At 36.5% G+C, this 13,270-nt stretch overlaps 1 protein-coding gene across 1 annotated transcript in view; it reads right to left on the reverse strand.

Annotated features, from left to right (window-relative positions):
- SGK1 (serum/glucocorticoid regulated kinase 1) overlaps positions 1-13,270 on the reverse strand; it is a 109,858-nt gene that overhangs the window by 19,655 nt on the left and 76,933 nt on the right. The gene's annotated exons all lie outside the window — the stretch shown is intronic.

A 13,270-nucleotide genomic window follows, 5' to 3' on the forward strand; every position in this document is an offset into this window, starting at 1 on the left:
TGGTCACATGTCTGGCCAGTTCTCCTTTCAAACAAAATGAGCAACCAGGTGAACTGCTCTTCAGTTCCACCCACTGAGAGGATCTCATTCACTACTGTCCTTGAGCAGTGTTCTAGAAAGGGGCTAGAGTATTGCAGCTGTCTGCTCCCACAGTTGTGTATATAGGTGTCAGTATCTCAGTGGTGTCATTCATACCCTGAGGGGGTTACATGCAAGCTTAATCTCACACAGAGATATGGAAATGCACTAATCCATTGACTTGATACTTAGCACTTGGATTTTTATTTCCTGAGGATTCTACATCATTTGCTGCTTTCTTAGTGCTTAGTAGATTTGAGTATATTTCACTATTTTTAAAACATTCCTGGCTAGCTTTGATATTTAAGTTTTGTTGTTTTTCTTGTCCTTCTAGTCTTCATTTAGCTAATAATTTACAATATTCTTTGTAACCCTGTGAAAATTGGGCACTGCATCAGTTTACCAAGCAAAAATTCAAAGAAATGTTGATGATGCCCTGACTATACTACGTGACCACCCACTTAATGTACTTGAAAAATAATGAATAAAAGTATAGGGGGCATTATCTTAGCACTGAACAATTTTTGTGGAAAATTCTGAGGATCCCCTAAAACGTACTTTATGTTTTACAGAGCAGAACCACAACTTGGCGACTTAAAGTTGCTGAACACTCCATGTGCCAGGATATGGCACCTTAGTCCTTCTGATGTCTCAAAAAGCCCCAGGAAAATGTGACTTTTTGATATCTGTTACTTTGGGAAGTGTCCATCATGCCTCCATGATTGGTTATTCCTAGAATTTCAGGAGATAAAGTAGGAACTTCATTTTCCACACAGCTCATTCTGAAGTTTTGAAGCTCGACTCCCGCCCTTAAGACCCCAATAACCTCATGGTCTCATCTCCACTAGCAGTGACCCCCTTGGCTAAGCAGGGATTATAGGAATCTGTGCACATGTTTACACTTTTCCAGTTATTAGAGACACAGAAAAAGCAGGATTATTTTGTGCACTTGTCTTTCCTCACTTCCTAACATACGTATTGCACATTATCAATGTTCTGTAAATATTGGATATGTTTAATGAGTAAGTCTTTCTGCTGGGGCCACCATAATTTCTCCTACTTATCATTCCTCAGCTTTAAAACCCTGAGATGAACATTAAAAGCCACGATCCTTTGGTCAGGTGACACATTGCAAGTAGGAGATGTTTAATCTGGACTAGTTACTGGGCATAAATTTGTTTTTGTTTTTTATTATTATATCCTGGATCAGAACTATGATTAGCTGTCATTGCCAAATTTTCTAAGAGCATATGGTCATACCATCAGACACATTTTTGTAGTACTATTTGTTTTTGAATTGTGATTACAGAATCCTTTTAACAAAATTGGTTGTCTCAAAAGAACTGTGGTTTGACTAAGAGTTTCAGATGTATTAATTACTTCTGGCCTGAATAACACCAAACTTGTTTCATAATCATGAGTACACAAAAGATACAAATAAAATGTAAAAAGAAGAAAAAGAAAGAAAATAAGCTTTGTATAAGACCACAGGAAAATCACAGAGAAGAAATTAAACAGATGTGAGCAAAAGATAGGAATCATGAAGAATGCCTCATTTTCTAGACTGAATCAATATGGTCACTTAAAGAAGTTGCTGTAACGTTATTTGTTTATAAAACTTTATGTTTAAAATTCCAGTCTACCCTCTTTTAGAGCAAATGATTATTCTAAAGATACAAGACTATTACTGTCCATGTGTACAATGGTTCTATTTCACAATTCATAAAATATTGTTTAAAAACTAAAGCCTTAGAACACAGGCATAGATCATCATGATAGACTTGTTTGGAATTCATTCTTCAAATCATATTGTTTATATACCTATTTATATACCAACACAAATCTAGTTTGGCAAGTTCTGTTTCATAAGCCTTACTTAAATTTGCCTTTTAAGGGGAAAAACATGTGTTTTTTTTTTCCTTCTCCTTGCCACATTGTAAATACCTTTATGTCCATAAACTGCTCTCGGAAGCATTACTGATGGCCCACTGCTTTCTGACTTTTCCTTTGATAACAGAAGGGCAGAGATGAACTGAACATGCATGTTGTCTCAGTCCCATTTGCCACCCTCCTCTGCCTCCTTCTTATTTCTTTCCACTTCCCATGTACTTTTCTTTGGATTTTAATTTTTCTTAGGATTATCGATTTCTGTAAGGTTAATGGGGATATTGTAAGGTCTATCAGGACTGCTACGTTTTTTTCCAAATCTTTTCTTAAAACAGTTATAAAGGATTGGAATTAATATTACACACAATATATTATATGTATGTATACGGGATATATAGTATACATTATACATGACATTAATGTTATTAAACTATTAAACTTTTAATATTTTGAAAACGTTTGAAAACACATTTACATAAAGATATCAAAGAAGAACACACTCACCTAGGTAGGTTACCTTTAGGAATAAAAGTATCTAACACTTTTATTGTTAGAACATGAACTGCTGGATCTAACATGTTATCTTTCCCAGCCAATTATTTTTTGTTACAGAACCATCCTTTCTGATTTGACTGCTTTCTGGTAATTTGTCTCACAAAGAGATGGGGTGAAGTCATGTGGCTGGATCACTGGAGACTCACTGGCATTTCTAAAAATAACCCAACCACTACTCACCTTAGCTCTATTGTACTCATGTGCTCATGTGTATGAAGGACAGTTCATAGCCCACACAATAAATTCTCTTTTTCTCTTTGTTTTAAAGTTTGAAACTATTGTATATATTCAAAGTTAGAGCTTTCATTTGACCAGCACCACTGTTCTCACTTCATGGTACTTATAGAACTGTGAAAAGATTCTATCAGTGTTAAGAGGCCCTTAGGAACTCTGAACCTCCCTACAATAATCCTACTAACCCATTTCTTGAGCTATTTCTTGTTTCTTTATTTTTTCCACTAGAATCATCACTACTTCCAATGCTATCTCTACCATGGTCAACTAGCATCAATTAATAAAGTTATTCTGTAGAACATGTTCAAATACTCTCATGAAAGTTTTTTAATGACTGACTCTTCTGTGCAATCTAAAGCTGGTACATGTGGTGGTGCCAGGAGCGTACTGATAAGCTGAAACGAACATGTTCCTCTCTGTAACTTCTACAGTACATTTTGTTACAATAGCATACATTGAACGATTAGACTAAGTGGCAGGTACTATGCATTAGTGTTTTTTATGCAATGTCTCATTTAATCCTCATAATAACCATATGAAGAACTTACCATCCCCCATTCATTCTTAAGATCTGAAGCTTAAAGGGGGAAGCATTAGTTGTGTGATGCAACAAAGCTAGAAGTGGTAAAACCAGAATGCAAATCTAGGATTTTCTGACACCAAAAGCTCTGCTTTAAACTAGAGAAATAATGTGGGTCTCTATCTGTTCCAAATGACAGTCCTTCACATATCTGTAGGCAGCTGTAATTATTTTAACTTGGATTTACCTTATTCTGTTCATAGCCTACCTGTATCTGTCCAGTTTATCTACCTGAACTTTCAAGGGGAAAACTGTTGCCCCTCTCCCTACAGAACCCAGTAGAGCACTGGGCAAGAAATGATACATTCTATCTCCCTCCTGTAAAACAAACCCTGCATTTACCTTAATTTCCCCCTTTCCCCAGCTCGCCCTGCCCCATGACCAGGCCACATCTTAGTTTGAATCTCATTCTTGACTTTCTGTCCTTTCCCTTTCCTTGACTTGAATGTGGACATTTGTGTCCACATTCAAGTGACTCTCATCACAAAACATCCCTCTTACCTTTGTGAAGTTGTAGCCGAAGACCTGGTGGAGTTTCCAGATCTGATTTCAATTCTGTATTTTAGTATTTATGACTCAATATTTAGCTCTGGGCAAAACACTTAACTTCTTCAAATATCCTCTGGGTTATCACCCAGTAGGTTAATTCCACAGGGCAATTGGAAAGATCAGATGAGGTGAGGTATGAGGTGAAGCACAATTTAAAAACTCAAGTGTTTTACATAATGTAATACCTACAAGAACAGTGCAGCTGAACTACTAATATAAAATTTTCCTCTAAGAGCCAAAATTTTAGTCAGTGGAAGAACTGATTGCAACGTATTTCTTTCCTTTTTTTTTTAAATTTAAATTTTAGTCAGGTAATATAGAGTGCAATATTGGTTTCAGGAGCAGAATTCAGTGATTCATCACTTACATACAACACCCAGTGCCACATATTTCTGAGGGAAAGATGGGCCCCGGAGCTACACTGCTCAATGAAATCTATGCCAAAGGCCCCAACCCACACAGAGCTAATATTTTTTTTCTATATCTGTTTGCATTTTCTTTTTTGCTATCAATTTGCATCTTTGTCGAAAAAGAGTTTATGAGTAAGAAAGACTCTTAGGGTTGATTTCCTTCTATTTCCTCTCCATTTTACAAATGAGCTGTCTGGAGGCTCCCTGCCCTAAATTCCAATTCCGTGTTCATTTTGAGCATCCCAGATCATACTTCTCCATATCCCCATGGTCCTCCTCCCCTCAGTGCATCTCACCCCTCCATTCCCAATATCTTCTTCTCTGTCCCACACCTGCCCATTTTTGTGGGCCATTTCATCCTTGTGAAAGCCTGTTTTCATTATTAGTCATTGACCTATTCTTTTTATGATGTATAATTTTAAAATTGAGAAGTATCTTTCTTCAAATTTTCAAAACTATGTTTATATTTGACTAAATAAAATTCTTCTGTTATTAAGACAACACTCCCAAGCCCTTTTTTCATTGTTTTTTCCTATGATGACATATGACCTCCTGAAATATTATTATCTCATGCATTATGCATCATGTGTTATGGGGCACTCTTCTTGGGCAAAAAGAAAGCTGTCAGGGGCAGAATATTTCAGCATGTTTAAAGTAATAAAATACATTAGGAAATTTTCAGATCAGCGGCAAACAAAATCCACTACATTTTAAAAATATGTCTGATTAGTCTGACACATCTGATTAGTCTGATGCAAACTAGTAAAACAAAATGCCCATTAAAATGTGAGAAAAAGGGCAGCCCAGGTGGCTCAGCGGTTTAGAGCAGACTTCAGCCCAGGGCGTGATCCTGGAGACCTGGGATCGAGTCCCATGTCCAGCTCCTTGCATGGAGCCTGCTTCTCCCTCTGCCTGTGTGTCTGCCTCTCTCTGTGTCTCTCATGAATAAATAAATAAAATCTTTAAAAAAATGTGAGAAAAATATGTGGAATATAAAAGATAGTGAAAAGGACTTTAAAGGAAAGGAGGTGAACTAAGTGAGGGAAAATTAGAGAGGGAGACAAACCATGAGAGACTCCTAACTCTGGGAAACAAACAAAGGGTTGTGGAAGGGGAGGTGAGCGGGGGCTTGGGGTAACTGGGTGACGGGCACTGAGAAGGGCATTTGATGGGATGACCATTGGGTGTTATACTAGATGTTGGCAAATTGAATTTAAGTAAAATATTTTTTTAAATGTGAGAAAACAAACTTTTCCAAAACTGTGAAGTTGAATTTAATCTACTTTCCTTGCATTTGCTAAGGGAGAAAATTTTCTGGTACCATTTTAGCTATAATGAAATGCCCTTTAATACTATGAAAATCAAAGATCTTTGACATGAATGATCTGAATAAAATGGGCACCAAGAAATACTGTGTGAAAACATTTAGAAAGAGTTCTGGGGAATCAGAAAAATCAGCCATTGTGAAACTCAGTTCAGCCTTGTGTAAAACAGCAGCAATAGCAAGTTAATTTTGGTCATCACACAGAGGAAGAAACAACTGTGAGTTCAACAAAGGTGGAAACAGATTTTGCTCCAACGTAAAGCTTTAGAAAGCTAAACTCTTAATTTCCATGGTCTGAGGGAGAGGGAAGGGGGCTTCCCTGTGTTGAGCTGAACTGAGTCTGCAGTCACATATGCACACATTTGGCAGCAGGATAATCGGGGGGGATTGAATTTGACAAACTTTTGCCATCAAACATAACTTAAATGCTACTGTCTTTAAATGGAGGAGTTTTGAGATGATATTTTGCTACTCACTGGGATAAAGAATTCATCCTTGAACTTGGAACCCTCTATACCACTGTAAAAGGTTAAAGTCATGTAAAAATGACTTCAGTTGCTTTACAGATCTTTGCTGAAGAAGGTGATATTTTATCTAAATGACTAGGTCATGTCTAAGGCTCTTTCCAGCTTCAGGATTTTATGTCCAGCCATATGTCTATTTTCAGGAAACTTATCAGTCTTGTGTCTGGGGAACCAGATAACAGTTGACAGTGAATAATGAGCTTTGTGGTTCAGGGAGCTATAGGTCCAGTAAAGCAGGAGATAGTAACATCAATGACAAAATAAAATGCATTCTTTCAACCCATGGTTTGTAATCCCTAAATAGAGCAGGGGTATCTGTGTTCAGATTTATATATGTGACATAATTCTATCTACAAGTAAGAAGAGCTAACATAAATTGAGCCCAAGCTATATACTGGATATACTTCCAAGTACCTTTACCTGCATTGTTTCCTTTGACTTTCACAAAACTCTATGACCTATTATAAATATTACATTTTTTTGCAGGTGTATAAAAGGGAAGTGTAGAAGAGTGAAACCATTTGTCCAAGTCCCACGGATAATAAGCAATGAGGTTGGTGGCCAACTCAGCTGGCCCTTCTCAGGAGTTCACAGCCTAACCACAGAGGAAGGTGAACTGCTGAGCCATTTCCTGTTGCTTCACACATGCTCACTGGTGAGCCTGGCCAAATGGCTTGCTGGTCAACTCTAATGTGAGTGAGTTAAGTCCAGATGACTGAGAGATGTGGTTCAGGAAACCAAGGGTGATTATGGCTACTTGATCTATGATGGTGGAAACTAATACCAAGTTTGATTTTGAAAAGATTGAGTTGGAGAAATAGGGTCATTCAGAAATGCATCAAGTGCAGAGTCTTTATGATTGTATCCCTGTTCCTTGCAAAGCTGCTGCCATTGGTGGCATTGGTGAACTCTGGGATTCCTCACTCTGGGTGAGATGACCTTACTAATGAGATGGCTCCCTTTCTGTAGTTAGAACCTGAGTAAATGAGGTCAGTCCACTTAAAAGATTTTTACATGTCCATAGATTTTTAATCAATGGTTTTATCTTTAATAGCAAGAGGCAAAGTCTACACTGGCCAGCATGTATCAGATGGAAAGTTTCTGTGTAAGCAGATCTAATTTAATTTGTTTCATGTTTTTCTTTTTTGTTAGATACTGCCATACTTTGAGGGAAGAAGCAACTGTTTTCTAGATATAAATATGAGAGTACTTGCTTTTTAAGAAAAAAAATCTAGAAATCATGTTTCTTTGCTTTTTAAACCTATATAATGAAGTCCTCCCTCTCCTTATATTAATTCAATGATCTAATTTTATATATTCTCTGAAATATTTCTGTAGTCCATATGTTTTTAAACTATGAATCATTTTGTTTCTACATTTGGCACATAAGCTATTACTACTCTTGAATAAATATGAATATACCACTTTATAGTGATTTCCACATCCCCAGAAATTTGGGTTGAATTTTAAAATGTGATGACTCATTAGAAAATATAAAGAAACAATGCATAATCCTGAAAAACATAAGAGAAAATTCATTTCTTTTTCCCTCTGGAAAAAAAATTGCACAACAATGATTCTTGCTCTTTAACTTTTGCTTGAAAGAAATATAGACATTCTGAAAATCCCAACGGTAGAATTACATTTCCTCATTAAAAGGTGGCTTTAAATCAAAGCCCAGAGAGAACAACAGAGGGTAATATTCTCCTACCTGGCAAATCAAGCATGCAGTTAAAATCATACCATTTGCAAAAGAAACCTTATTGTTTAACCACTTCATTATCTGACTTCCTCTAAGCAAAGAGCATTATCTGTGTAGACAGTATGAGGAGTACTGGAAAAAATGCACATTTTGAAAGTGTGGAGAAACTCAACCTACCTTGAGATTCAAATTTAAGAGACTGTTACAGGCCACTATAGGACCAGCAATTGAAAAGCAAACGTGTGAAAAAACAAGCAACTCAGGTTTCAAAGCCTAAAAATAAAGAAAATAGGAAAGAACCTAAACTTGTGTAGCCTGTTTGCTCAGTGTCAGAACAAATGCTGGGAATGTGCGAGAGTCCAGTCCAATGAAAACAAGTGTGGGTGGTAGGATTATGGGTGATTAATTTTCTTCCTTTCTGTATTTTCCATTTCTTCCCTATGATGAAATGTTACTTCTATATTACGTTTTTTTTTTAAACTTTTAAAAATTACTTTTGTTTCTCTAACTACCATATCTACACATGGCAACTGAGCAAGCCAGTTCTCTCACTCCCTCAGACAGTGAGTATGACTATCTAGACAATCTCACCAGATTCAGGGTGTGCTCATCCTCAGTTAGTCTTTATTTTGAAATAATATAATTTTAAAATTTAGCATCTCTTTCTATCGGTGTGGACTAATTACCCCTACTATTTAACTCTACTTAAAAATTATATATCAAGAGACTATATGTTAGGTTAAATAAGTAAAATACTCTTATGATGGTTGGCTTTGAATGGAAATGTGCCATTCACTGAAATATATCTGCTGTAGGAAATGATGGAATAATTTTATCACAATTATTTCAGGAGTTGGTAAATGTTCACATAATCAAATTCATACTGTGACTAGAATATTGCCTTTGTAAAGAATCCACTTACAGGCTCAAGTGTTTGCATGTTGCAGAAGGATGGCTCTAAAGTTGCTTTAGCTTGTGTTTACATTTAACAGAATTGAAGACATTTAGGAAAAGTTGTAGCTGGAGTGCTAATATGCTGAAGAACAAAGGACACACAGCAGTGTAGAAACCACAGCAGAAATAATTTCATTCCTCAGATTCAAATTCTAAGAAAACTACTAATATACTAGAAAGACCTTTAAATTCCTAAGCCTGAGGGGTGTACATCTTAAAGAACACAGATTCTAGTTAAGACATATCATAGTCAAAGTGACAAAAACCAAAAATTAAAAAAATTAAAGCAGCCAGTGAAAGATGACATATTGTATTCAGATATTTTGTGCTTATGGATTAGAAGAATTAATATTGTCAAAATGTCCATACTACACCAAACAATCTATAGATTCAATGCAGTCCCTATCAAAATATAAACAATATTTTTCACAGAACTAGGACAAATAATCCTAAAATGTATATATGCAATCACAAATGACTTGAATAGCCAAAGCAATTTTGAGAATAAATATCAAAGGTAAAGATATCACTATGCACTGTGATGTTTATAGTAGCATTACCTATAATAGCCAAACTATGGAAGCAGCCCATGTGACCATCAATAGATGGATACAGAAAATAGGATAAATCTGTATCTATATATATATCTATATAAAATGGAATATTATTCAACCATAAAAAATGAAATCTTATCATTTGCAGTAACACAGATGGAGGTAGAGAGTATAATGCTAAGAGAAATAAGTCAGTCAGAGGAAGACACAATAGCATATGATTTCATCATATGTGGAATTTAGCCAACAAAACAAATGAACAAAGGAAAAAAAAAGAGACAAATCAAGAAATATACTCTTAATTATAGGAGAACAAAATAATGGTTACCTGAGGGGGGAGTAATGGGAAAATGGGTTAAATAGGTGATGGGGATTAAGTGTCCTTGCTGTGCTGAGCACTGGGTGGTGTGTGGAAGTGTTGAATCACTACATTGTACATCTGAAACTAATATAACACACTGTATATTAACTAACTGGAAATAAAATAAAAACAATAATAAAGGAGATGGATGTATTACAATCCCAGATTTCAAGATATACTATAAAGCTATAGCAATCTAAATAGTGTGGTACTGGCACAAAAATAGACATATAGATCAAAAGAACAGAACAGACAACCCAGAAATAAAATCACATTTATATGGTCAATTAATCTACAAAAAGGATGCAGGAATAGACAATGGGGGAAGACAGTCTATTCAACAAATGGTGTTGGGAAAAATGGACCACTACATGCAAAAGAATAAAACTAGATCACTATACACACTACATACAAAAAAATAAAAATAAAATGAATCAAAGATAAATGTGAGACCTGAAGCTATAAAACTCCGTAAAGAAAACATAGGCAGAATTTCTTGGACATTAGTCTTAGCAACATTTTCTAGCTATGACTCCTGAGGCAAGGGGAACAAAAGAAAATCAACTACTAGGACTACACCAAAATAAAAAACCTTTTGCCCAGCATAGGACACCATCAACAAAACAAAAAGGCGACTTAATAAATGGGAGAAGATATTTGCAAATGACATATCTGATAAAAGGTTAATATCCAAGATATATAGAAGACTTACCATGACTCAACACCAAAAAAACCCAAATAATCTGATTTAAAAATGGGTGGAGAACCTCAATAGACATTTTTCCAAAGAAGACATACAGATGGCCAACAGACACTTGAAAAGATGTTCAGTGTCACTAATCATCATGTGAAAATGCAAATCAAAACCACAATCACCTTACACCTATCAGAGTGGCTAAAATATAAAACACAAGAAATAACAAGTGTTGGTGAGGATGTAGAGAAAAAGGAACTCCCTTTCACTGTTAGTGGGAATGCAAACTGGTACAGCCACTGTGGAGAACAGTATGAAGGTTCCTCAAAAAATTAAAAATAGAAATACCATTTGATTCAGTAATTCTACTACTGGCTATTTAACCAAAGAAAACAAAAACACTAATTTGAAGAGATATATGCAGCCTTATTTAGGATATATAAAATTCCAAGATATGGAAGCAATCTAAGTGTCCATCCATAGATGGATGAATAGAAGAGATGCGGTATGCACATTCTTTTTTATGACTGAATAATATTCCATTATATATCTATACATAGGTATAGATATAAACATTCCAAAAAAAAAAAAAAACCCAAAGATTTTCCAGTAGGATTTAAAAGGAAAACCTAACTATAAGAGATCTGTATGAGAAGCATTTTATGTGTAAGACAGATAAGTTGAAAGCAAATGGATAGAAAAGATATAGAAGACTAGGCATGAGAAGGGTGGTGTGGCTGTATTAATATCAGAAAAAAACAAACTTGAAGCAAAGCCTTCATGAGAGAGAAAGTGAAACATGATCAATTCATTAGAAAATTATAACTTATAAAAATGTATGTGCTTAATATCAGACCTTTGAAATATATGAAACAATTAAAAGAAGCCAAAGATAATTCCACCAGCACAGATAGGGATTTTCCTGTGTCTCAGGAATTGACTGAACAATGAGCCTCTCTCTCCTTCCCTCCCAAAATCATAGACATAGACCCTAGTCTAAGACTTGGTTACTGTGGAAGCTCTTTGCTAGATGAGCCACTGCAGAGGGAACATTGTATCTTTGTAATCTCATTGATGACACAAAAGTAATTTTTAAAAAAGTTTTTTAAATGAGTAGACCTGAAGTATTTCTATTATTTGTCTACATGTTCTACAGTAGTTTTTTTTTTTTAAGATTTTATTTATTTATTTGAGAGGAGAGAGAGAGAGGGAGAGCATAAGCATGGGGAGCAGCAGGCAGAGGGAGAAGCAGGCTCCCCACTGAGCCCACATGGGGCTTGATCCCAGGACCCCGAGATCATGACCTGAGCTGAAGGCAAACACTTAATTGAGCCACCCAGGTACCTCTGCTTTCATTTTTCTTTTTTTTTTTTTAATTTTTTATTTATTTATGATAGAGAGAGAGAGAGAGGCAGAGACATAGGCAGAGGGAGAAGCAGGCTCCACGCAGGGAGCCCGATGTGGGATTTGATCCCGGGTCTCCAGGATCGCGCCCTGGGCCAAAGGCAGGCGCCAAACCGCTGCGCCACCCAGGGATCCCTGCTTTCATTTTTCTTGTAACATAATTTTTCTAGCTCCAGAAAGTGCCTGAACACTATTTTCTGGGCCTGTCCTGCATAGATTCCCTTCCCATTCCAGTCTCTCTACAGAATTTTAGGAACCATTTTTATTTTTCAATTGTGATGTTTTGTTCGACGCAGCTTCTTCACAACAAATGTGCTGTGAGTCTTAATAGTGCTATTAGCCAGTGGATGGCTTGTTTTAGTTTGTGGTTGTACTACTAATGGACCAAAAGGATAGCATAAATAGACCAATTTACTTCCATGTTTTTCATCTCTGTTCAAAAAGCAGAAAACAAGAGAGAATACTTTTTTTGACAGAGGAAATTGATAGAAAGTTTAGACTATCAGCCTGGCCTTTGAAAAAAAAAGGCATGAGAGGGTTTTGTACTCCTCTCCTCAGCCCCCCTGCTTCTGCCAATGGGCATAGTCTCTGACTCTCGTTTATAGAAGAAAGATGAAATCGGGGACTTAGCCCACATTGGTTCTTACAAGAACCAATAGCTTCTTCTAAGGAAGCATGTTCTAGAACTGGGCGAGCAGGCTCTCCGACCTACTCCCAGCTCTGGTATTTTCTGGTCATAAGCTTTGGGTCTGTCAGCTAACCTCTTTCAGGGTCTGATTTTATCTCTTAAACAGGGATGGTGAGAATAGGTTGCCCCTCCTGTTTCACAGGGTTGCCACAAACACTAAATTAGATTCTGGTGAACACACTCCATAAAGCTGTGAGGCCTCATCCAAATATGAGGTATCATCTCTACTACTCTACTACTGCTTTCTACTGAATTAGATCTGGGCAGCTCGGGTGGCTCAGTGGTTTAGTGCCACCTTTGGCCCAGGGCCTGATCCTGGAGACCTGGGATTGAAGCCCGCGTTGGGCTCCCTGCATGGAGCCTGCTTCTCCCTTTGCCTGTGTCTCTGCTCTTCTCCCTTTCTCTGTGTCTCTCATTAGCAAATAAATAATAAAAATCTTAAAAAAAAAAAAAAGAATCTACTGAATTACATCCTACTTAATTAGAAAAGGTGAAAGCTCTAATAACACTCTCTTAGGTATTTTAGCTACTTTGGCTTAACCTTCTCTTTTTATTTCTAGTGGGTCTTTACCTCATGTAATTAGGTTTCACGTTTCAACACTGAAAAAAAAAAAGGAAAAAAATCTGTGGATGTCCACACCATACTGTTTGTCTGAGGGTAATTTTTAATTACACAACCTGAAGCATATTCTCTATGATCTCAGAAAGTGAGATTCCTCTGATTCTGACTAGATTCATACTCCTGGATAGAAATCATGCCTGCCCTCCACTA

The sequence above is a fragment of the Canis lupus genome, chromosome 1, assembly GCF_048164855.1.
Source record: "Canis lupus baileyi chromosome 1, mCanLup2.hap1, whole genome shotgun sequence".
In the NCBI taxonomy this organism is placed as follows: domain Eukaryota; kingdom Metazoa; phylum Chordata; class Mammalia; order Carnivora; family Canidae; genus Canis; species Canis lupus.